General features: G+C 46.9%; 1 protein-coding gene across 1 annotated transcript in view; it reads left to right on the top strand.

Moving 5' to 3' along the window:
- Nucleotides 1-24,775, top strand: part of Appl (amyloid-beta-like protein) — a 213,590-nt gene that overhangs the window by 13,473 nt on the left and 175,342 nt on the right. The gene's annotated exons all lie outside the window — the stretch shown is intronic.

The following is a 24,775-nucleotide window of genomic DNA, read 5'->3' as shown; positions in this document are numbered from 1 at the left end:
GCATCAGGGCTTAATTGAAATAGGAGTTCTCCAAAACTCATTTTCGTACTTTTAAGGTGAAGAAAAGAAGTGATTTACTATAGAGTGTATTACACTTATTTGTATAATTTGCACGACGTTTCGAACCTCCATGGTTCATTCTCAAGTGAACAGATCTTACAATACTAGTTGATTTTATACCCGCATTAGGTCAGGTGATAATACAATGAAGGTGAAAACATGGGGGATACATAAGGGATAAACATAGGGGCTGCAGAAGGCTTATTGGCCCATACGAGGCATCTCCTATCCAAACACTATTACTATTAATCACTATTAATCCAGTGTAATTGGCCTGTTATGTTGGACATTGTCTTCTGTGTTGGCATCGATATGTTCTTGTCTTGTCCTTACTCTCATGGTGGGTAGAGTAAATAGTTCCGTGATTTGGGTGTTCATGGTAGGTCGCTCTATTCTTATGTGAATTGCCTCAAGAATTTGTAATCTTCTTGAATCTTGGGTTTTGTCTATTATGCAAGTATTCTTGTTCAACATTTCTCTTGTTAGAGTAATGTCATGGGCTTGTCTCATGTGATTCCTAGGGGCACCAGATTGAAGATGGCATGTCAAACGCCTCGTCAGCTTGGTCGACGTCATACCTATGTACTTACATTGAAGGTTACATCCTTCGTGGGGGCAAGTGTACATGTATACAACGCTTGACTGCTGTAGAGGGTTCTCCGTCGGCTTCGGGCTGTTTTTGATAAGGAGTTCGGAAGTCTTCTTGGTTTTGTAGAATATTATCAGGTTTATGTTTTGGTTAGGAGTAGTGCTTTTTACTCCTTTACGGATTATTTCTTTCATTATTCTTTCCTCTTTTATATGTTCACTGTGCATGGTTGATTTGTAATATAATTTTATTGGGGGTGTTGTGGTTTCTGTTCTAGGTTCTGAATTATACCAACGGTCCAAGTGTCTTCTTATAGCCTTCAGAACCTAGAACAGAAACCACAACACCCCCAATAAAATTATATTACAAATCAACCATGCACAGTGAACATATAAAAGAGGAAAGAATAATGAAAGAAATAATCCGTAAAGGAGTAAAAAGCACTACTCCTAACCAAAACATAAACCTGATAATATTCTACAAAACCAAGAAGACTTCCGAACTCCTTATCAAAAACAGCCCGAAGCCGACGGAGAACCCTCTACAGCAGTCAAGCGTTGTATACATGTACACTTGCCCCCACGAAGGATGTAACCTTCAATGTAAGTACATAGGTATGACGTCGACCAAGCTGACGAGGCGTTTGACATGCCATCTTCAATCTGGTGCCCCTAGGAATCACATGAGACAAGCCCATGACATTACTCTAACAAGAGAAATGTTGAACAAGAATACTTGCATAATAGACAAAACCCAAGATTCAAGAAGATTACAAATTCTTGAGGCAATTCACATAAGAATAGAGCGACCTACCATGAACACCCAAATCACGGAACTATTTACTCTACCCACCATGAGAGTAAGGACAAGACAAGAACATATCGATGCCAACACAGAAGACAATGTCCAACATAACAGGCCAATTACACTGGATTAATAGTGATTAATAGTAATAGTGTTTGGATAGGAGATGCCTCGTATGGGCCAATAAGCCTTCTGCAGCCCCTATGTTTATCCCTTATGTATCCCCCCATGTTTTCACCTTCATTGTATTATCACCTGACCTAATGCGGGTATAAAATCAACTAGTATTGTAAGATCTGTTCACTTGAGAATGAACCATGGAGGTTCGAAACGTCGTGCAAATTATACAAATAAGTGTAATACACTCTATAGTAAATCACTTCTTTTCTTCACCTTAAAAGTACGAAAATGAGTTTTGGAGAACTCCTATTTCAATTAAGCCCTGATGCTAAGAAAATAGTTAGAGGGATAGAAGCCCTAAACCAGAAAATAATAAATACAGAATATGCGGTCATATTCAATGAAACATGTTTGAAAGAAAACCTGCTGCCAGTATACACCAATATATATATATATATATATATATATATATATATATATATATATATATATATATATATATATATATATATATTGGTGTATATTGGCAGCAGGTTTTCTTTCAAACATGTTTCATTGAATATGACCGCATATTCTGTATTTATTATTTTCTGGTTTAGGGCTTCTATCCCTCTAACTATTTTCTTAGCATCAGGGCTTAATTGGAATAGGAGTTCTCCAAAACTCATTTTCGTACTTTTAAGGTGATATATATATATATATATATATATATATATATATATATATATATATATAATACAGTATAATTAAATTGGCAACTACCACATCGTGGATAATAATATTTCATTCACTTGGACTATCGGAGCAGTCCGCAGCTTTACCTACTGAGCAACCAGCACTCACAATAAGGAAGGATCCCAGAGACAAATCTGCTGTCCAACTGGGACTGTAGGCCTTCCCCAGGGTACCACGTCTTTAACCCCCCCCCCCCCCCCCGAATAATTGTTAGTTAAGACCCCCCCCCCCCTGTTTTTTTTATCATAGTAAGATGTGTATTGTTTTAGCAGTAGTGTATCTAGTTGGTTACATTCTGGTAGTTACGTAATGATTACCAACACGTCTTGCAGGGTTTGAAGTGGAGTTTTGAGAGGCAGCATCATCAGTTTAGGATTACTGCTATAACTCCTGGATTGTTTGAAGGCCTTGGGTGTTGATTCAAGTTGTGCCCGGATAACAGTCCCCAGTAATCTGCTGGGGCAGTTAATATGTAAATGTGAAAATAGCACTGTTGGCTCTGGGGATAGCGGGCAAGCCATTAGAAAGCCAAACAGAGACCAACAGGCTGATTGCCACCGAATAAATTTATCCCGTCGAAAATGTATTTATTTATTTGGTTTTGTTTTGCTTACTGAAAGAACAAGAAGTTGCATTGGCCGATGGACTATTCAAAGTGGACAGCTATTAGACAGTAACGAAAGTGAGGCAAAAGCTGTCTCCTTATTTCTTTGAATGACAAATATTGACTACGTGCTGACATGGGGGTCATTAAATGTTAGAATAACATCATTTGAAACATCGGTATTACGAAATTAATACCAGGAATGTATCCGAGTAACGTTAAAACAATTGATGCAATGACCGACAAATTAAAAAAGAAATTAGAAGGATTTTTGGTGGTATAGTTTTGCACAAACCCATTGGGCTTACCTTTTTATGTGAGCTTTGTTATGCACTGACAATGATATTTACAATAAATTATATAACGTAAAAAAGTACTCTATACGTTACATACATTTACTGCCAATATAAATATGTAAATGTAGCTTCATTACCATGAATGTTGATATTAACCCGAAAGAAACTAGTTATGATTTGGGATTAAAATATGCAAATTAACGTGTTTTGTTTTGCTCTTTTGACGGACGTACCATAAAGTGTGCGCGCGTTTGTGTTGTGATGCTGTTGTAACATTCGTAGTAGCCGTCTCTTGTGTGGAGATTGAAATAAGTTTATTGAGGTAAAATACACACAAAGGGATGAGGTAGCTCAAGCTATTCTCACCCCGTTCAGTACATCGTGTTAATACATACATAGACACACATCACAAGCAATAAACGTATTACCGAACATTCTGAGAGATAAACATATACATTTCCTACTTTACACCAGTATGTATGGAGATGATTTAGTATCGTGCTGGTCATTCATTGGGAATATTGTTGTTATAGATTCAGCTACTCGGAACAAGTTCCAAGTAGCACGGGCTATGGTGAGCCTGTAGTGGACTTAGCTGGCACAGGAGTGGTGCTGTGTCGCATTGGAAATATTATTTTATTATTATTATTATTATTATTATTATTATTATTATTATTATTATTATAATATTGGAAATACATTACTCGAATTTAAATAGATTTGTTGCACATAGCGTAAGTTAGGTGGTGTAGTGTAGCAAGAAGTGCTCTCCTGATGCATGTCATTGGATCATTAGTAATTTACCTGGCATATGTACTAAAGCATTTTCGTCACAACAGCAGGAATAAAACGATGTGGCAGAAAATCCTTCTCTTTTTCGTGTTTCTACGGTGTTATTTGCTACAAAAAGCCAGCCACCACTCGTTACCTATCGGCTGAATGTGTAAATGATTTGGACATACGAACGCTTCGACGAAATGTCCTCGTTAGCCCTTTACGGGTAGTGACGTGAGCTGGCAACGACAGTGGATGAAATTCGGTATCGCCCAACGATGCTAGGCTTGTGGGACTTTCGTTGGACCAGCCTAGGCTGCTGGCACGTCGCCCTTGCATTTACAATACAGTTAGTTATTCCTAGTCTATATTCGTCTGACTATTGTATAAAAGGGCGCAAAGTTTTGGAGTGTGTGAAGTTTAGATATTGTATTGTTAAGTTTTTCACTGCTACAACGTGAAGTGCAACTTTCGTGTAATTGAAAGGGAATTTGAACTTAAAGTAGACAAAAATTATTAGAGTATTTAATAGATCATATAAAATGGTAATATCTACGGGTATATATATTATTTTGTGACATTCGGTGAGCAAAGTAGTAATTCGTATCCGGGAATAACGTGGTGGTGGTGGTGGGTGGTGCGCGCGCGCACTGTTCGTGGTCGTTGAAGATTCAGCTACTGGGAACTGTAGCACAGGCTACGGTGACCCCGTGGTAATAATTTCTTGGGTGGTTATTAGCTATGTCATTTGTGTTAATTTCAGATAGAGCATAGCAGTACTTTTTCATGCGTACGTGCTGCAATAGCCGAGCTGAAATTACTTCAGATTTGTAGTTCTCCGTTTGGTTTGTTAATTGATGATGAGTAAGCTGTTTATCATTGGTGTTGTCATGCCTGACCGTGTGCAAGCTTCCAGGGCGAGGCGTCGCTCCGTCCCTGGATGTGCGCGCTCCTTGGGCTGGGAAAGTTAATCTTAAACCAGTTATTTCCACGTTAAAAGTTTAATTCTAGCCAAGCTGGAGAAACTGATGTAAAGGAGAGGAGGTAGGGCTCTGCCCATCCTCCTAAGGTTTCCCAACGTAAAGAAACTGTCGTACTAAAATGCCCTTATCCTAACCTTACCAGAGGACCTAAAACAGACAACGGAACAATGTCAATTTCGCGAGAAGCTATCAATTTCTAGTACGACAATTTTTGGCCTTAGAGTAACGTCAAAATGCGACGTTGTGTTGGGTGGGCAGGTTCCTGCGGCCTAACCTACCTTCCCTACCCGAAGGTCGACTAGTATTTTTGGTGCGGTTAGTTGACGAGGTGTGATTTGGATATTGTTTCATATCGGGTAAATTCCGGAGGATACTGTGTCAAGAAAGAAACGTGTGCAAGGTCGTCAAGATTGGCAGAGTTAACAATATCAAGTCTGAAGGTCTAATATGGTTGATTGGTTTGAATTTTCTGTCCCGAACAAGAGTATAGTGGGGGGGGGGGGGGGCAGACATAGCCTAGCTTAAGAGGTCGAGGTTAGGTTCGACATAGGTTCGAGGTTCAGGTTAGACATAGCTTAGCCGAGTAGCCTAAGCTACTCTATCCCTTTAAGATCTATTTTTTCTTGTCTCAACAAACATATTTGAATTTGAACTTAAAGAGTATAGTCAAATATTCTGACGAAGGCCAGCTTAACCGGTGTTAAGCTTCAGACCATCCACAGTTTTTTTTCAGTTAACCCAAACAAAACGTAGAAGATAATACTTTAAAACCAGGTCATCGCCGTGAGATTAAATTTTGATTAAATGTTTCGACTATTTTTTCAGGTGCCAGTTACATGCCTCTCATTCTCATGCTATGGTAAATATTTTAGAAAATGTCAAACGCCCGTTTTGATAAATATGTATGGCAATACCATCTTGTGTATTGAAATTTTTGCAAGGGGCCCCACTCCCACTAGGCTGGCATAAATGGATGTTTTATTCAATATCTTGTATGCTGGCTTACTCAGGTAATGCAAAGTTTCTAGGGAATGTAATAGTTTTTTTATTCACATTTTAGAGCGATGGTCTCGCTTCGTGCAGGTCGGCGTTCAATCCCCGACCGTCCAAGTGGTTGGGGCATCATTCTTCCCCCCCCCCCCCCGTCCCATCTCTAGTCCTGATCCCTTACCAGTGCTATATAGTCATAATGGCTTGGCGCTTTCCCCTGATAGTTCAATTCAATTCCTTTCCTTTCTTCCTCCCCACCTCCCTACTATCTAGTTGCCAGGGTCAGCTCTGGCCACAGATACCTTGCCCCAGTGTCCTTGTTGAGCGTCCTCCGTGTGCGGGGAAAATATCTTTATTTACACTTTAGATGCAAATTGGAATAAATAACACTGACAGCGGCGTTAACCGTGTTTTGGTTTTTACCCCGCCGGATATTTTAATTTGCATATTTTCGCTTTGTTTATCCATTATAAACATGAAACCCCACTCTGTCCCACGGCGTTAAAAATTCCCGTAGTCAGAATGAGGCCGGTAAAACCTTTGTTATTCTCCCGGTGGCTTCTGTTGGAGTGGTGGTGGGGGGGGCGTATTTCTGGCAGTGATGTGCTTATCTAGTTGTGCTTGCGGGGGTTGAGCTCTGGCTCTTTGGTCCCGCCTCTCAACTGTCAATCAACTGGTGTACAGGTTCCTGAACCTACTGGGCTCTATCATATCTTCATTTGAAATTGTGTATGGAGTCAGCCTCCACCACATCACTGCCTAATGCATTCCATCTGTTAACTACTCTGACACTGAAAAAGTTCTTTTTAACGTCAGTCTCCACCTGTGTCCGTCCTGGGCACCCAGATGATGTGTTGCAGGCTGGGTGTAGGCCAGTGTTGCACCTCCCACAACCCGAGAAGTTGTGACAACTGGTTATTCAGGCCACTGGAAAGTATGCAGCACTGCCCCCCCCCCCCTCCCCTGCGAGGCAGGCAGCCTTAGCCTTCCCAAAAGTCTACTTCCTCTACTGTGTACAACCTAACACACTGCAGATTAAGGCTGTTCTTAGTCTTCTCCTCCACCTTCCCCCCCCCCCCTCCCTCTCTCCTGAGAACCGTGGCAAAATAGCTTAGTTATTTAGGAAAGATATTTCCGCGCATTAGTCTTTATTTTTTAGTAATTAGACTCTTACTCGCATTAACCCTCCAGTCTTGCTTCTCAGTGGAGTTTAGGGGGGAACTTGAAATTATGGATTATGGACATCCTGAATCGTATTCCCTCCCCCCCCCCTTCCTTGCGCTGTGAATTTTCTTAAGGTATTTTTGCGTTGGCTGTGCACGTAATTAACTTCCTTGAGCCAAGGCGGTAGTTTTTAATAAGTATAATTAGCGCATCTGAAGACTTGTACCTAATGATGCATTATCGCTCGTGGAGGGAAGATGGTGGTTTTTTAGGGGAGGGGGGGGGGGGTGTTGAGGAAAGAGTGGGGGGGGGGTTGTGGTGAGATTAAGGGGAGTGAGGAGGTTATCATGAGTGGTGGCAACCGAGGGATTGATTGCCAGGTAAGTCCACTACGGGCTCACCATAGCCCGTGCTACTTGGAACTTGTTCCGAGTAGCTGAATCTATAACAACCACCACCACCACCGAGGGATTGGAGACCAGTTCTTAGTGACAGGTGGTTTTTAGCTGTGGTAAGTTTGTAGGTAAATCTTGGCTGTCCACCTGCTGAACGGCATCCCATCGTACTTGGAGAGGGCGCGGAGCAAGATTTATTTTATATTTGAGTTGTCAAATGCCGTTGCAAATTCACTTGACGTGAAAGGAGTTACTTACGTTATGAGAGTGTTATAGTACACCAGTATACGTGCACTTCAGGAGTCTTGTGGACCTCAGATAGGTGCGATTAGGTCGCTGGGGAATAAAAGTGTTATACTTGTAATTAAAAATTCGCCAATTGATTTATGTTGATTGTGTTGCGTGCGAGGTGGGGAGGGGGGGGGGCGAGGGTATGTTAGTTTAAGAGGTAATGGTTAAGTATACCTGGAGTGCGTCCTGGGTGTTCTACTCCTCACTTAGACTTATGATAATTTGATCCAACAGGCTGTTGCATGTAGTAGTATATGGTTGAAATAGAGGGAGCGGGGGGGGGGGGGGAGACAGGTTTGTTACGACGATAAACGCTTGCGTTCCAGAGAGAGTTATTAATGGGCTGACTTGGGTCATGCTCATCTAGTTGTGCTTGCGGGGGTTGAGCTCTGGCTCTTTGGTCCCGTCTCTCAACTGTCAACTGGGAGTGGTGTGCAATGTTGACATTCTTCACCCTCATGGTGATTATTCCCGCAGCTGTCAGCTGTGCTGCTGGGGTATGCAGACCATCCATCTAGGCTTTTATGCTAATGCACTGACCCTGCTAATTAATATGCAAGCACAGTCCCAGCTGATTTATGAAATACTAATCTGGAGCGCCATGTAAAACTAGCCTTCGAATTTGTCGAAGTCTGGCATCAGCTAATTTTTTTATCTGAAAGTCAATTAGGTTCTGACGTAACTTTTCCCAGGAAAATGAGAAGTTGTCAGAGGAATAGGAAGATGCTTAATGGGGACTAATTTATTCTGAAAGTCGAGTGGAATCTGTCCAAGTTACTGTAAAGGTTAAACATTGAGCTTTGGAGAGGCAGCGACAAGTTCTATTGAATCTTGAAAGATGAATGGATAAGGACTTTAATCTCGCGAGTGGCTGCTAAGACATACTTCTTCCTAAATGTATGTGAAGTTCGTACTTATTCAGGTCTTGGGCGCTGTAACTAATTACTGGAGGATTAATGGATAATATTGTGAAGAATATTATCTCCAGAACAGCACCTTAGAAAAAATGGCACCTAAGATGGACTGGATAAGAGTGTACTCACCTATTTGTGCTTGCGAGGGTTGAGCTCTGGCTCTTTGGTCCCGCCTCTCAACCGTCAATCAACAGGTGATGTGTGTAGTTAAGGGGGAGACTATGGGTGGATTTAAAGTATGAGGAGTGTGCCATAGTGTGGAGATGTTTAAGATATGAATGGTGTGTGGGTGTGACCACAGTGGCTCACATCACAACTACCCCTTATTGTTTGGTGCAGGAAAGATGCGCTTTCCTTAAAATCACGTTGTATGAAAGTGAAATAAAATACCTGAAATCCGTGCACTGTATTAAGCAAGTAGTGTAAAGTGAAGACTAATAATAACAAACAGCAGCTCCCCTATGACTGTAATATCTCCCATTCTCAAACAAGTATGTATTAGAGATAAGGCCTACCATTAATGTATAATGATTTACTGTAAATATATAGCTCTTGAAATAGAACATGCTCTGTAACGAGCTGACATTGTAATTATAAGGTGAAGGATAGTTGTAATTGTTAATGTAATAATCTCCGTTGAGGTCTGATGAAGACCTTTTATGCCCTCTGTAATCCTTTTTGCGCTACCGCTCACAGGATGAGTATGGGGTGCACAATAAACCAACCACCTCTGGCTGCAACAATCAAATCAATCCTTAAACTTTGACCGGTATCAATATTGATGGACAAATTGTTGGAATATTGTAAACGTTTCCCCCCAAGGTGGTGAGCTGTATCGCTCTGACATGCCCACACAATTCCCCGTAGCAAATTGAAATAATGTTTACAAACAAATAATATTTGGGGGGTTAGTTCACCTTTGTCTATGGGTAGATGATATTTTCCTCTGCCATCTTTTCCATGCTGTGAGCCAGAGACTGTCAAAGTGGTGGTTGATTGTTGGCCTTGCCTGCTCCATCTCCCTAGAAGATACGAGCAGTGATGGAGTTATCAGCCTGTCGTATACCTGAACATTGCCGCGGGTGTCTCCCAGATCCCTGCAGCGGCTTGACGGCTCCCTGGAGGCTAGCCAACACTTGGCCCCCTCAACCTCTTATGTTTCATGGCAGGGAAGAGAATTATTAGGAAAAGTGTATTTTGGGTAAACCCCGGGACCATCCTGGAGGAGTATCTTAGCTTGCAATTTATGAGGTTCTCAAAATGGGAGAAAGTGCTATAATGTAGCGAGGTGTTGTGAGGGCATGGCTCTGGTGTTGATGGTGCCATGACTTCCCATTAGGGGCAGCTTTACCCCGGCTCAGACCCAGGCAGCCTGAGATATGGAGGTCGGCTCCTCCATAATGAATAGGGGATCTGCTTGGCCTCGAGAGGGTAACGGGGGGGGGGGGGGATTTATATACTAGCGACTGGATTATTGGAGGGTTTGGGGGTGCCTGGGAAAAGTGGTAGCGTGTATCCCGAGCAAGTACAGCAATACACAGGTGCGAACAAGCCTGAATGGTCCCCAGGACTATATGCGACTGAAAACTCTCACCCCAGAAGTGACTCGAACCCCATACTGCCAGGAGCAACGCAACTGGTATCTACAGGACGCCTTAATCTTCCCTGGTTAGTTACCAGGGAAGAGGGGTTGCTGGGACAAGCACGTCAGCTGGGGTGGTCACAGCTCACGGCAAATATATTGGTTTTTGGAACTGGTAGCTTGGATGAACGTGATGTTGCAAGTTGAGTTGTAGCCTGTGGTCCTGGGCTACTAGTGTGTCGAGCGGCGTGCCATGAGGTTACCTTGAGGTGCTTCCGGGGCTTAGCGTCCCCGCGGCCCGGTCGTCGACCAGGCCTCCTGGTTGCTGGACTGATCAACCAGGCTGTTGGACGTGCTATCACTCGTTGGCGTGCTATCACGCCACGAGATAGCAGCGATAGCACGCTGTTGGGGTGCTATCATTCTCGACGGTATTCTTGTTTACATTATAATGGACTGGTCAATAAAATGTGTTCGTGATTTATAGATGAGGATGTTAGGTAGCGTAATGGCCTGGCTTGTGTTGGAGAGGAAGGCACAGGAGGAGTGTAGAAGATGTGCGGAGAGCCACTAGGGTGTGAAGATGGTAGGGCTATCGACCATCAGGGATGGGTGGGTGTGCCGCCCCCTGGCCTCGCTGCCTCTCCCCTCATCCTCAACGATAGCTAACCCAGGTTGAAGTAAATCCCCGCCACTGTTCCTCCCCCTCGCCTCACCCCGTAAAAATACTTCTTGGCGTTTCACTTTTAACTTTTGAGACTTGAGAGACTACGAGGCAACCTGTGCCTCACTTGCACTCGTCTCTCAAGGGAGCCGGTCGGCCAAGCGGACAGCACGCTGGACTTGTGATCCTGTGGTCCTGGGTTGGATCCCAGGCGCCGGCGAGAAACAATGGGCAGAGTTTCTTTCACCCTATGCCCCTGTTACCTAGCAGTAAATAGGTACCTGGGAGTTAGTCAGCTGTCACGGGCTGCTTCCTGGGGTTGGAGGCCTGGTCGAGGACCGGGCCGCAGGGACACTAAAAAGCCCCGAAATCATCTCAAGATAACCGTCTCTGAAGAGCTTATACCAAGAATTAGTAGTAGTAGTAGTAGTGAGATGAAATAGAAATAGTTTTACGACTCTAGTGTCAAGTTTGATACGATAAAGATGCAAGACTGACTCGTCAGGGCGGAGCGAGAGGGCTCGGTGCAGTTTCCTTCCCTTGGCTGCCATTGCACGTGTTGACCTAGCGGTGAAAAAAAAGCAGCCACTTGCTTCTAATTGGTGGAGTTGTGTGTGTATCCTTGGCCGGCCCCGCGCGCTGGCTGCATGGTAAGTGCTTGGTACCAAGCCCAGCTTCCTCTCGGGTTCTTGTTGGTGGGGCTCTGGAGCCGCGCTTCACACATCTCCCAGGAATGTTGCCTCAACCTCCCACCACAACCACGGCACACTGTGGTTGGGGCTATCTCTCACGGAGCATTATTCTTGAGAGCTGCGTCTCTTCTGCCACGCTCCTCCCCTACCTCAGCGCTAGCGCCCCCCTACCTCAGCGCTAGCGCCCCCCTACCTCAGCGCTAGCGCCCCCCTACCTCAGCGCTAAACCACATTACGGAAGACAAGCTGTAAATGGGAGGGGTCGCAGTAAGAAACAAATTGACATAGGACATTTAGAACATGAGTTTTGATGGATTGTTGCCGCTGGAGGCGGCTACTTTATTATACAACCCATACTCATCCTGTGAGCGGTAGCGCAACAAAACAAACCCGTTCTAGTAGTCCGGAGTGTGATTGTCTAGTTTGACGCCGTTTATACCAAGAGTACAGGTGGTGTGGTTAGTGGATTAATGTCGGCTATCCCTCAGAGAGTACCTTGACCATTGTACTACCGCTGCCATATCATAGTAACCACACCCTCGCTACAGCTTGTTCCCTTGTGTAAACGGAACTACTATTGGCCAGTAGTCATGGCTTGGTATTGTTAGACTATCCAGGGGTTGTATTCCCATACTCTACTGTTTTCAACACAAACTGTTTAAATTTAGCATTGATATCTTGGCCCATTCCAGGATGTTGACACTGAAATATCGGAGCTGATAATGTGCTAGCGTTGCCTTTGGTTATCGTTATCTGACTTGATAAGCCCATCTTGCACCCGTTATCGAAGGGAGCACGTCATGCCGTATCCGATAGCCCTGTATCACGGGTGTGGAGTATGCTATCTGATGCTACTCTCTCTTATACTTTTGTTGTGTTCTTTACCCTTGTATTTGGGAGTGAATTTGTCTGAAATCTGCACTATGGAGACCAAATTTAAACTGCGAAATGTAAATAAGGGCCTAAGAAGAGCAAGCGGGCCGCTCCAAGCAACAGCCTGGTGGACCAAACTCTCACAAGTCAAGCCTGGCCTCGGGCCGGGCTTGGGCAGTAGAACAACTCCCAGAACCCCATCAACCAGGTGTCCACCTGGCCTCGGGCCGGGCTTGAGCAGTAGAACAACTCCCAGAACCCCATCAACCAGGAAGAGCAACATTATTTGTTGCTAACGCTTCTAGAAATAAATTCGCGTCCATAGTCTGAACATTTATGGTCTGATTATTTTGTATTTCTTAGATTCCTTCTAATTATGACTTCTAGATCTTTTTCACATCTAATTTAGGCGCGCAAAGGTGATTGCTCAAAGTTCTCAGTTAGATTGTTTAGGGTTTTTACAGCGAATGAGTTGTTAGCACGAGGAATTAAATGGTATTTTGTTAAGCAACGAATTTCGTTGTCAGGGGACAAGGAGCCGTTACATAGGCTCGTTACTTTGGCTCTCTGGGCCAACTGTTGACCTTCGCTAAAATGCAACACACACACACAGCAGTTGCCTAACTCCTCGGTACATATTTACTGCCAGGTGAACTGAGGCATCAGGTGCAGGGACACGTGCACATCCGTATCTGTCCAGCCCAGGGATCGATCCCGGGATTCTCAATTGGGTTGAGATCGTACAAGGACATTGACTTAGTCAACTGTCATTTTTTCGATATTAGGTAAAAAGAAAATTATAGCCTAAGTTTTTAGTTAAATTTTAAGCATTATTTGAAAGAAATCGATCAACCCTAAATATTTTTTTTATTTTATAGTCGAGAGAATCTTGCAATAATGGAGAGTTGCCAACTAGTATAGTTTTTTTAATGTAAACCAAATATATAAAGTGTGTATTAACTAAATATAAGTCCTTGGAAAGTGTTTATAAAGCAAGTTATGTAATTATAACGTGTAGTGTTGATTTGTGGTGCTGCATTTTTGGCGGGAAAATAACAATTTCCAAACACAACTTCTAGGATTTTTAGTTTTCTGTTTAGTTCAGTTCAGTTTTGTTTGTTGGTTTCATCAGATTTTGACATTTTTCACACACAAAACACCTCGGCAGGTTTTACATGTTAGTTTTTTTTATATAATTAAAATTTAGATACAAAATCGAAACTGTAGATCCATTATTTAGTTTTTATTATTAGGACCGGGGAGCCGGTCGGCCGAGCGGACAGCACGCTGGACTTGTGATCCTGTGGTCCTGGGTTCGATCCCAGGCGCCGGCGAGAAACAATGGGCAGAGTTTCTTTCACCCTGTGCCCCTGTTACCTAGCAGTAAAATTGATACCTGGGTGTTAGTCAGGTGTCACGGGCTGCTTCCTGAGGGTGGAGGCCTGGTCGAGGACCGGGCCGCGGGGACACTAAAAAAAAAGCCCCGAAATCATCTCAAGATAACCTCAAGATAACCTCAAGATAGGAAACAAATTATAAATTTCCTGAACACACAACTACTAAGGATGAGAAGGTTTATATGGAGCTTCCCTGGACTAACAGCATCTATCTCTTAACAAGCTGGTGTTGACAAACAAGGCGGGGAGGAACCGCATAGCTAGTGTGCAGACTCCAGACTGTCTAAACCATTTGCAAGGGATACGAGGACACGATTAAGGAATAATGCTCAACCATTTACCCTCCGGGGATCGAACGCCGGCATACAAAAAAGCGAGGCCATCGCTGTACTCACACGAGAGACATCTCCCGTCACGCAGGGTGCAGTCGCACCTCCACAGATCTCCAGTATCACCTATTGATACTGGTAATGGCTCAGAAGGGCTACAACTTACGGGCTATTTGTGCCCGTGCCACCTTTTGGGTGCCTTAATCTTCACCAATCAGCTGTACTCATCAGTAGTTGGAGATTCACGTACAAGTGTGAAGTTATCAGTTTGACTATAGTTGACTGTAGTAGTGGCGTGGGTTTCCAGAGACGACTCGAAAAAATTGGATAAAATATTTTAATCCTGTCTTTGACACTATTTTGGAGGAGTATGATGAGGCTTGGGTTGCGTAGAGGGATTGTAGTGGAGGGGGGGGGGGTTATCTTGAGATGATTTCGGGGCTTTTTTAGTGTCCCCGCGGCCCGGTCTTCGACCAGGCCTCCACCCCACCAGGAAGCAGCCCGTGACAGCTGACTATCACCCAGGTACCTATTTTACTGCTAGGTAACAGGGGCATAGGGTGAAAGAAACTCTGCCCATTGTTTCTCGCCGGCGCCTGGAATCGAACCCAGGACCACAAGTCCAGTGTGCTATCCGCTCGGCCGACCGGCTCCCTACCGGGGGGTCAGAAGAAGAGAGGATATGAAGAATGGCTACATCTAGAGGATGGAGTAGTGTGTGTGTTGAGGGGGGTTACATAGTTATATATTAGGTCTGCAACTTGTAATACAGAATCTCGGTAGTTCTCTGACCTGTGGTTGGTTATTTCCAGGTTGATTTCCTGCCATTTAGTTATTGTTTAATATTCCCCATTTTAAACTGGTTAGATTGAAGTCTCCAAGGAAGATAATATGTGGTACTGGGTCTGCAAGGTTATCAAGGATAGTCTATTTTGTGTGTGCTCTGTGAATTCCTCAACTGTTGTAGGTCGGCGTTCACTCCCCGACCGTCCTAAGTGGTTGGGCACTATTTCTTGCCCTTCGTCCTATCCTAAATTCTTATACTCACATCGCTTCCTAGTGCTATATAGTCGTAGTGGCTTAGAGCTTTCTCCTGGTGATGTTACCTTAACCGCGCCACGTGAGGACGGAGGCAGCCATGTAGCCGCGCCACGTGAGGACGGAGGCAGCCATGTAGCCGCGCCACGTGAGGACGGAGGCAGCCATGTAGCCGCGCCACGTGAGGACGGAGGCAGCCATGTAGCCGCGCCACGTGAAGGTGGCGGGGTCGGGCGTGGCTGAGGGCATCAATAGTGGGGTAGTGTGGAGACGCCGGAGGAATGGCCAGCTGGTAAATGTTGTATTTACTCTTCATTAAGGAGGTATTGATCTAGCGTCCCTTCCCTGGAGCATGGTGGCAGCCAAGCGACAGCCGCAGTTATGGCTGGGGTGTTGACGCCTCACAACATTCTCTCACCTCTCCTTCCTCACCTCTCCTCATAACCCCTCCCCCTCACCTACCCCACGCCTGTTCCAGTCCACAAGCTTCAGGTCATAATACAAGCAAGCCAAGGTCTCGTAGTCTGCTTATAACGATATAACCTTTCTTAACTTTGTTTAGTTAGAATGTCTCGGGTAGTGCAGGCCTCTTGTTCAGTTTGCCAGGTTAACTTGTGGTGTACGGTGGGTGGTGATTCACTCAGGAGTGAATCCCGCTCTCCATTTCTTGCACCATAGTGCTAACCTAGTCAAAAACGTACCAACCCTAGCAGCCCACCTAACCTGATCTAAGTTGACCAGACCACACACTAGAAGGTGAAGGGACGACGACGTTTCAGTCCGTCCTGGACCATTCTCAAGTCGATGATCATTCTCAATCGACTTGAGAATGGTCCAGGACGGACCGAAACGTCGTCGTCCCTTCACCTTCTAGTGTGTGGTCTGGTCAACATACTTTTGCCACGTTATTGTGACTCATCGCCTGTACCCTGGTCTAACATTGCTTAGAAAACGTAGATATTTGCGAGTCGTAACTTTTCATAGTGCTTAGGTTGGGGCCCATAAAGTTGTCATTACGACTATATTAATATAACAAGCTTCAGTCTCGCACTTTCTCAAGAACCAACCCGTCTCCAGACCAAGTCCCTTCCATCCAGCGGTCGACCCCAAAGACGCATTCAGCAATTTTAACATATTGTTCATTCCAAACGGAACTGTTCTCAAATATATATTTTATTATTTATTAGCATATTGTGCATATTTAGACATTGGTTAGGTGTTTAGGTTCTGTTGGCGATTATGTCTTTGTAGTACGTGGGTGAAGCATTTACAGCGTTGTGGTTCGAACAAAAGTCGTCAGGGAAGCACTTGTTCCGGAAGTGTTCGGACGTCATCAGTTGTGAGTCTTGTGTAAACCGTTTTTCAATCATAATCGGGGGGTTTGGCGGGTGCTTGGAATGGTCTTTGGTTCTTTGTTTGGAGGACGGGCTGCAAGAACACACGGCCGGACACGACTCCCACTTGATCAGATCTAGCCTCTTAGAGCACTCTTTAAGTGGACAAACTGCATTTATGGTCCGTGGCCTCTTTGTCGGCTTGCTACGTTGGTCCCTCCCTCCAGAGACCCTAGCTGACCTCGTCTGTAGCATATCCGTGATTTGATCCCGGCTGTATCAGTTACAGCCCCGCTCCTGTGCCAGGTAAGTTCACTACGGGCTCACTATAGCCCGTGCTACTTACAACTTTTGTTCCCAGTAGCTGAATCTAAAACACCACCACCAACCACCACCACCACCAACCACCAACAACCACCACCAACCACCACCACCAACCACCACCAACCACCACCAACCACCACCAACCACCACCACCAACCACCACCAACCACCACCAACCACCACCAACCACCACCACCAACAACCACCAACCACCACCACCAACCACCACCACCACCACCAACAACCACCAACCACCACCAACAACAACCACCACCAACCACCACCACCACCACCAACCACCACCAACAACCACCACCACCAACAACCACCACCACCAACAACCACCACCACCACCAACCACCAACAACCACCACCACCAACAACCACCAACCACCACCACCAACCACCACCACCACCACCAACAACCACCAACCACCACCAACAACAACCACCACCAACCACCACCACCAACAACCACCAACCACCACCACCAACCACCACCACCACCACCAACAACCACCAACCACCACCAACAACAACCACCACCAACCACCACCACCAACAACCACCAACCACCACCAACAACAACCACCACCAACCACCACCAACAACAACCACCACCAACCACCACCACCAACAACCACCACCACCACCACCAACCACCACCACCCACCACCACCAACAACCACCACCACCAACAACCACCACCACCAACAACCACCACCACCACCACCACCAACAACCACCACCACCAACAACCACCACCACCAACAACCACCACCACCACCAACCACCAACAACCACCAACCACCAACAACCACCACCACCAACAACCACCACCACCAACAACCACCACCACCACCAACCACCAACAACCACCAACCACCAACCACCACCAACCACCACCACCAACAACCACCACCACCACCAACCACCAACAACCACCAACCACCAACCACCACCACCAACAACCACCACCACCAACAACCACCACCACCACCAACCACCAACCACCAACAACCACCAACCACCAACCACCAACCACCACCAACCACCACCACCAACAACCACCCTGGTTGTGCAGGACACCACTCGTCAGTGCTTTTACTTGTTAATTCTGATTTGGGAGCTCCACCTTGGATGACGACGACGAGTGTTGCTCGAATTATATTAGCTAGTTGCTGTTTCCTCGTTTATTGAAGGTTCTTTGTCGTTACCATGTGTGGGAAGTGAAGGTAATATCTTGCTCGGGGTGTGGTTGTCTGGTTCAGGGTGTGCTCAGATGGGATGTGGTTGTGTTCTGCAGAGTGTGCTAGAGTATAGTGATGCGTCCACGTCACGGCGTGGCTGTGTCCTAGCGCTGCAGCATAGTCTGAAGCAGGCGTCGTTGTGGTGACCTTACCAAGATAAAGCTGGTGCAGTAGATGAAAATCCAATACCACGTGCGTGTCAACATTGGGGGGGGGGGGGGACTGCTGACGAATGTGGTCCTTGTGGCAGCTTAGTTGGTAACTGGTCGGGGCCAGCCAGGAGCCTCGCTACTCCCCCAAGTGCTCTCTGGAGACCCCCCGAATGACGCAGTAAAACTGAGAGGGGAAGTTTGCCGTCTCCGGCAAAACTGCTCTCGCGTATAAATGTCTGTAAAACATCAGTTGGCGCCATATATGGAGGCGTAGTCCTCCTGCGGTCCACGCTAGGGAGGCGTGGTCCCCTCCCGCGGTCCACGCTAGGGAGGCGTGGTCCCCTCCCGCGGTCCACGCTAGGGAGGCGTGGTCCTCCCGGCGGTCCACGCTAGGGAGGCGTGGTCCCCCTGAGGTCCACGCTAGGGAGGCGTGGTCCCCTCCCGCGGTCCACGCTAGGGAGGCGTGGTCCTCGTCGCGGTCCACGCTAGGGAGGCGTGGTCCTCGTCGCGGTCCACGCTAGGGAGGCGCGGTCCTCCCTGCGGTCCACGCTAGGGAGGCGCGATCCTCCCCGCGGTCCACGCTAGGGAGGCGTGGTCCATCCCGCGGTCCACGCTACACAGTGATCTGTTGTGGGCTTGGCCGAGTTTGGGAAGCTATGCTCTTTACCACGACTGTCTTTTGACTGTTGATGACTGTATAAATTGTGTGTGGACTATTGTAGTGCGGGAAGGCGAGGGTCTCTGGCCGCGACGTTTAGGCTCGTGTGGGCGCCAGCGTGTCTGGCTCACCACACTGATGGCACCTTGGGCTTTGTCTTGTGTAAGGTCGCTTCCCAAATATCCCGCCATTGTCTGCCAGCGTATAATGTCAGAGCTGGGAGCTGCACTCATGATGATCATCATCATTTACAATGAAAGCCATCCCGGAATATAAGATGTCAAGTCATTATGCTCCTGAGAATGAAGCAGTATCATCCCGGTTTAGACTACCTTCTGGTTTGGCTGTAATTGGAGCTTCGTGGAAGAGAGATGTGTGCGCTCCTCTTTCTCAAATGTTATAATAAACCTGTATAAGAACACAGGGATGAAAAGAAGAGGGCAGCAAGCTCCTTGGACCAAAGTAGGCAGGTCCCGTATAAATTCACCCCTTTCACGCCCTTGTGCCTGTCCAGTCTGTGTTCTTGAAACGCGGGTTGAACTCTTTGGCTGGATAATGCCAGCTGCCAGCCCATTGTACTCGTCGACACCCCTGTTTCCAACCCCACTACTTTGTGTCCTTCCTATTATCCCGATATACTTTCAGTTCATACCAACTTGGTCTATTGGTATTCATTGGACACTTGGTATTTTTACCACATTTAATTACTTGAGTATTCGATCTGTCTGTATGAGAAGAGACTAGAAGGAGGCTCCACTCATCTCCTGTCTTGCGAGACGTAATGTTTAGTTCTTATAGTATATCGTCGTAATACCCCCCCCCCCCCCCCGTGTAATTCTAGAAGAATCTTGTTCCTTCGTGTAACTGAAGGTGGGAGCTTTACGACGGGGCTGCATACTGTAGGACTGGTCTTACGTAGGTTGTGTAAGGTGGACAGTGTTAGGTTGCTTGCTATTGGTCAAAAGGCCTAGCAAGAACATTTAAGTTCGCAACTATACCATAGTGATTAGTCTGTGAGGGTTATCTTGACATGATTGATGATTGAGATGATTTCGGGGCTTTTAGTGTCCCCGCGGCCCGGTCCTCGACCAGGCCTCCACCCCCAGGAAGCAGCCCGTGACAGCTGACTAACACCCAGGTACCTATTTTACTGCTAGGTAACAGGGGCATAGGGTGAAAGAAACTCTGCCTATTGTTTCTCGCCGGCGCTCGGGATCGACCCCGGGACCACAGGATCACAAGTCCAGCGTGCTGTCCGCTCGGCCGACCGGCTCCCTAGTTTAGTTTAGTCTTGAACAAATTTGAAGACTTGGCAGTGGTGGTGGAGTGGGCAGCAGCGTTCACTGGCTGGGTGGGTATAGGCCTCGTCGTTCAAAAGTCGTTGATTGGCTTCCGCTGCAGATAGTTCTCTTGGGAAACCTGCATCCTGGATAACCTTTGTGGGGGCAACACTGCTGGAGTGGTGGTGGTGGTGGGGGCAACACTGCTGGAGTGGTGCATGGTGGTGGTGGTGGTGGTGGGGGCAACACTGCTGGAGTGGTGCATGGTGGTGGTGGTGGGGGCAACACTGCTGGAGTGGTGCATGGTGGTGGTGGTGGGGGCAACACTGCTGGAGTGGTGCATGGTGGTGGTGGTGGGGGCAACACTGCTGGAGTGGTGCATGGTGGTGGTGGTGGGGGCAACACTGCTGGAGTGGTGCATGGTGGTGGTGGTGGGGGCAACACTGCTGGAGTGGTGCATGGTGGTGGTGGTGGGGGCAACACTGCTGGAGTGGTGCATGGTGGTGGTGGTGGGGGCAACACTGCTGGAGTGGTGCATGGTGGTGGTGGTGGGGGCAACACTGCTGGAGTGGTGCATGGTGGTGGTGGTGGGGGCAACACTGCTGGAGTGGTGCATGGTGGTGGTGGTGGGGGCAACACTGCTGGTTTCGCTTGTGTTTGCATAGATTGGTGTCTGTGATTTATTTACCAGTTTAAAGTCGTCCAGTCGCGCGCGCACGGCGTGCATGTCGTCCAGTCGGGCCCCCCACACGCCGTGCATGTCGTCCAGTCGGGCCCCCCCATGCCGTGCACGTCGTCCAGTTGCGCGCGCACGCCATACTGGATGAACCAAAATCCGTGCAGCATTTGTTCGTTTAAGCCAGGCTGACATTTGAAGACGTATTGTTAAGTATTAAAGTCAACCTTATGAAGCTCCGCTTTAGGTCTGAGGGCCTCGAGGGGTTTATATTGTGTCGGGTCGAGTTAAATCTGCTCGAATTGTTAAAAAGCTAAAATCATGATGTTATAACTTACACCAGAGGCACATATAGACAGGGTAACATCAGCAGCATGTGGGGCGCAGGGACACATTACAACGTCGTTTACAAACCTATTTTTTTTATTGTTTGTTTATTTTCCTCTCGGTGCCTTTTGCTTTTGTTAGACCCGTACTCGAATGCGCAGCACCGGCCTGGAATCCATAGCTTGTGAAGCATAAAACTAAAATTGAAAAAGTGCAGAAGTTTGCAATTAAATTAGTGGCAGAGCTGAGGGGGTTAGGCTACCAGGATAGGCTGAGGGAACTGGACCTGTCCACCCTGGAGGACGGGAGATATGATCACAACATATAAAATAAGAGGAATAGACACGGTGAGCGAGGATAGCTTCATTTAGCCCAGAAAGAGAATGACAAGAAGAAACAAGTGAAAAGCTGGAAACACACACGAGTCGAGGAAATGCAAGGAAATAGTTGTACCATGCACTCAGTGGAATTGTAGTGAGAGGGGAAGTTGGGGAAGCCACCTCCATCCACAACTTTAACCATTAGGTTCGACAAAGATTTTGGAACATTAGATTAGTTAACTTATTCTGACGTTAAACGGGTACAACAAGGCTATTAAGCTGGGCATAATGAGCTATTACCTCACTACGCCGTAGTCACTAACAAGGAGCACCCTATACTTTTCTCAGGTTGTAGACCCTACTCGCTTGGTGACCCAGGGTGTAGGTGTTCTCGTGTGGGGTAAATGACCTTTCCCTACGAGACAGGGCGGCGGCGGCTGCTCTTTCGTCTCGGAAGTGACATTTATCTGAGCGTGGCTGGCTGCTCGTCTAGCAGTCCCTTCCCGCTATGACAGGCGACTTTGAAGGGACTCTTCAACTCTGAAGGGACTTTGCATTACCAAGAACTGAGCGCATCTTGGCGATCCACCTAAACTATTTAGGCTGATGCTATTTAGGCCTAGGAGGCGTCGATATTCCGGTTCTTTTGACGCTGAGGCAGATAGTGTCAAAATTGGGGTATATTCCCGTATAGCGAGAGTGCTTTTCTCTGGGGGGGGGGGAGGTTGTGTGCTTTCAGTGATGAAAACTCACCGGCCATCAATCAGTTGGTGGGGTTTGTGTTCGTGCATGCGTACGTAGGTACGTTTTGTGCGCGTGTTAGAAGAGTGTGGTAGAAGTGTTTACTTGTGCAGGTGACTGGTAGGGGTGGGCGGGTAGTGGGGGGTGAGTGTGGAGTAGGGCGTGTTTGTGGGAGGGTGGGGAGCGTAGTGGCGTTATACCAGTGCCGCGCCCTGAGTCACCACCGCCTGCTCTTATTGATCGTCAGGGGTGGCCCCGGGCGCTGCTCCTCCTCCTCCTCCTCCTCCTCCTGTTGGCCCCGTTCCTGCTCCTGTTGGCCCCGTTCCTGCTCCTGTTGGCCCCGCTCCTGTTAGCCTCACTCCTGTTGCTACTGCTGCCGGGTCTCACACTGCTGTTGACTTGGCAGTGTTGGTCGTGTTGTCATTCATTTTTTGTGTTAATTTTGTACTAATTGTGCTCTCTCTCTCTCTGCTCCCTCTCTGTCTTCTCCCTCCTCTCTGTTCTCCCTCCTCCCTGTTCTCTCTTCTCCCTGTTCTTACTCCGTGCTTTACGTCATAATGTTTAGTTAGCCTGTGGTGTGGTGGTAAGTAATCTGTGTTGGGTGTCGCTTGACTCTCGCCACACCCTCTTGACACTCAAGTGTCTGCGTTTCCTGCCTCTACCGTTGTTGACATTGTCACGGGGTGTTGTTGTTGCTGGCTCACTGTTGCACATCATCTCCGCTCGTCGTAATCTAACTACCTTTTTAATTTTGTCTGATATGTTTTCCTGATGTGTGTGTGTGAGTGTGTGTGTGTACTCACCTATATGTACTCACCTATATGTGCTTGCAGGATCGAGCATTGACTCTTGGATCCCGCCTTTCTAGCTATCGGTTGTTTACAGCAATGACTCCTGTCCCATTTCCCTATCATACCTAGTTTTAAAAGTATGAATAGTATTTGCTTCCACAACCTGTTCCCCAAGTGCATTCCATTTTTCTACTACTCTCACGCTAAAAGAAAACTTCCTAACATCTCTGTGACTCATCTGAGTTTCCAGTTTCCACCCATGTCCCCTCGTTCTGTTATTATTACGTGTGAACATTTCATCTATTTCCACTTTGTCAATTCCCCTGAGTATTTTATATGTCCCTATCATATCTCCTCTCTCCCTTCTTTTCTCTAGTGTCGTAAGGTTCAGTTCCTTCAGCCGCTCTTCATATCCCATCCCTCGTAGCTCTGGGACAAGCCTCGTCGCAAACCTCTGAACCTTCTCCAGTTTCTTTGTGTTTCTTCAGGTGGGGGCTCCATGATGGCGCGGCATACTCTAAGACGGGTCTCACGTAGGCAGTGTAAAGCGCCCTAAAAGCTTCCTCATTTAGGTTTCTGAATGAAGTTCTAATTTTCGCCAGTGTAGAGTACGCTGCTGTCGTTATCCTATTTATATGTGCCTCAGGAGTTAGATTAGGTGTCACATCCACTCCCAGGTCTCTTTCTCGAATCGTTACAGGTAGGCTGTTCCCCTTCATTGTGTACTGTCCCTTTGGTCTCCTGTCACCTGATCCCATTTCCATAACTTTACATTTACTGGTGTTAAACTCCAGTAGCCATTTCCCTGACCATCTCTGCAGCCTGTTTAAGTCCTCTTGGAGGATCCTACAATCCTCGTCTGTCACAACTCTTCTCATTAATTTTGCGTCATCTGCAAACATTGACATGTATGATTCCACTCCTGTAAACATATCATTTACGTAAATTAGAAAGAGGATTGGTCCCAGCACCGATCCTTGAGGTACTCCACTTGTTACTGTTCGCCAGTCCGACTTCTCGCCCCTTACCATTACCCTCTGGCTCCTTCCTGTTAGGTAGTTCTTCACCCATACTAGGGCCTTTCCGCTTACTCCTGCCTGCCTCTCAAGTTTGTATAGCAGTCTCATGTGCGGTACTGTATCAAAGGCCTTTTGGCAGTCAAGAAATATGCAGTCTGCCCAGCCTTCTCTGTCCTGCCTTATCCTTGTTACTTTATCATAGAATTCTAAAAGGTTTGTTAGGCATGATTTCCCTGTCCAGAACCCATGTTGGTGCTTGTTGAACCCATGTTGGTGCTTGTGTGTGTGTGTGTGTGTGTGTGTGTGTGTGTGTGTGTGTGTGTGTCATCCCTTGCAACCCCTAACCTCCTTCAGTCTCCCCCTCTTCCCTCTATCACCTTCCCCCTCCCCCTATCACCTTCCCCCTCCCCCCATCACCTTCCCCCTCCCCCTATCACCTTCCCCCTCCCCCCATCACGTTCCCCCTCCCCCCATCACGTTCCCCCTCCCCCCATCACGTTCCCCCTCCCCCACGTCACGCTCACCCTCCAGGGAGGACTGCCCCCATTGGGGTGTGGGTGACGTGGTGTTCTTGACTGACCTGGAGGCCGGTTGAGTAGGGGGGGTGTG

The sequence above is a fragment of the Procambarus clarkii genome, chromosome 62 (assembly GCF_040958095.1).
Source record: "Procambarus clarkii isolate CNS0578487 chromosome 62, FALCON_Pclarkii_2.0, whole genome shotgun sequence".
NCBI lineage: Eukaryota > Metazoa > Arthropoda > Malacostraca > Decapoda > Cambaridae > Procambarus > Procambarus clarkii.
This window is presented reverse-complemented; position numbering and strand designations above follow the sequence as displayed.